A 2,474-nucleotide genomic window follows, 5' to 3' on the forward strand; every position below is an offset into this window, starting at 1 on the left:
ATGAATCGTATTAGACAGATACTTCCACATCCACTTCTTCATTGCTACCAGGTCTCATCAATAAATCTTGAAAACAGATTTTATATACAATTGTATATACTAACCAACGCGTTTCGCAGAATGATACCTGCTTCATCAGGTAAATCGTAAACATATGATTGCCAAGACACAATTTGGTTACAAATCACCAAAATATTGTCATGTGTCCTACCAGGTCTGCAATGGCCACCGCAGGACAGATGTCCACAGCTCACAAAAGACTCGCTTGTCAGCTCATACGAAGAAGTAAAATCTCATACATGCTTATTCAACATCCACCATAGATTTCACATAGATGGGAAATTTGGAATAGGCATCAGGACTGGTGGGAAATCTTCCATTTGGGACCCTTGTTCCCATGACATTTAAGGTGACTTTTTCTCTAATTGGGAGTGAGGAAAATTCAACATTTTGCTTAAATCTCATGCAAATGATGCTCATAGATTTGTTGAGAGATTATGGGTGAAATTTACTTCGCTGTGAAATTAACATTTTTTTGCTGTTGAAAAAATGTAATCCCCCCATCGCCCATTTCCAAGGTGTGGAATCATGAAGCACTGGGCTCACAGGCAGTGGGTGAAAAAGGATCTATGACAGAGAGGAGTTTGAGACATAGACAGCTCCAGATATAATGTGAGTGTTGGGCTCTCAATATGCACATTTTGAATTCCTTATTTTATACTTTTTTATTGGTTGAAATTGATATATTTGTGTCCTTTTACAACCTAGTTATATCTCCAATATATTTAAAATAGATTAGTATAGGGGTTGCAGAGGTCAAAAAGCTATATATTGTTAAAGACCCATTAAAACTTTCCTTAGGGGATACTCCACTATCAAACCATTGTATGACAGAAAAGTGAATTCTGGTTGGTTGGTAAGGGTTACTAAAGTGAGGAACAGAAAGTTCCTGCATCATCCTGCCACATTGTAACACTGTTTCATTTTAACTGTAGTTCGACCTCTTACCACATGATGGCGATAGAGCTATAAAAAATGTATTGAGCCAACTTCTGGATATCTTTGCAGCTTTACAAATTAGTTTTGTCTGTACAGGTTTGCTGCTGGGGTGATGATTATTAAATATAATGGAACATTAATAAATCTTTAGGGCGTGATTATTAAATGTCTGGGGTGGTAATTATTAATAAATAATTCGGGTGATGAATATTAAATCTTTGGGGTGATCATTAATAATAAATCATTGGGGTGAATAATATTAAATCTCTGGGGTGATCATTATTAAATCATTGGGGTAATCATTATTAAACCATTGGGGGTGATCATTATTATTAAATCTTTGGGGTGATTATTAGTAAATCTCTGGGGTGACCACTATTAACTCACTGGGGTGATCATTATTAAACCATTGGGGTGATCAATATTAACTCATTGGGTGATCATTATTCATTTTAAATAATTTGGGGGATTATTATTTCTGAAACCGTGAATATTAATAAACCATTGGGGCAACTAATATTAAATCATTGGGGTCAACATTAATAAATCATTGGGGCAATCATTATTAAATAATTATAATCTCTGGGGTGATTATTAATATTAAATCATTTGGGTGATTATTATTATTTTAACCAATTATTATTATTAAACCATTGGGGCAATCATTAATAAATAATTGGGGTGATCCTTTTTAAAGTAATACAATTAATAAAGTTGTTATTATGACAGCTTCTAAGGACTACCCTTCATAATGCTCTTTCACATTGCAATTAAAAAGTATTTAGAGCCAACTTTTTTAAATTGAGAATATTGTAAATCCCCCTCTACCCCCTTGTATTTTTATTGATCTCTATTTCTGGCTGGGGATATTCACTTTTTTATTTGTCCTAATGTGATATGACATTGCTATAGGTCTATAAGTCAAAGGACATATATTCCCCCCATGCTATGATTCTTACCTCCCACCTTTAGTAGGTGACCCCATGTGAATTTTAGACTTGCCCCTTCCATTGTTTTATGCTGGCTGGAAAAAGGCTATGGAGGAGAATGGTATAGAATAAGATGGGATCAGGCGGGAAGGAATAAAGTGGGTAAAGGCAGTAACAAGGTGGATACAGGGACTGTGATATGGAAGGGAAGATAAAGAATAATGCAGACAAATAAATATAAATATTATAACACAGCAGTCATAGGCTTTACATGTGGCTTTTAAAAGTGTCAAAAATGCAAAATAAATACAATACAAAAATCACAAATGCAAAAAATGCTGAAATATTTAGGTATGGAAAGTGCACATGTTAGGGTGATCGGTACACAATGACAGCCTAGTATTAGCGGTAATATATTTCCATATTAGTGACAGATATATATACAAATATAAGTGTCAGCATTTACTGGAATTCAATGTTCGAGAATGTCGAGTTCTTTTCATGTAAGCTGCAGGCAGAGCCGGACTCAAGCAATACCCCTGCCCT

Source organism: Pyxicephalus adspersus, chromosome 2, assembly GCF_032062135.1.
Source record: "Pyxicephalus adspersus chromosome 2, UCB_Pads_2.0, whole genome shotgun sequence".
Lineage (NCBI taxonomy): Eukaryota > Metazoa > Chordata > Amphibia > Anura > Pyxicephalidae > Pyxicephalus > Pyxicephalus adspersus.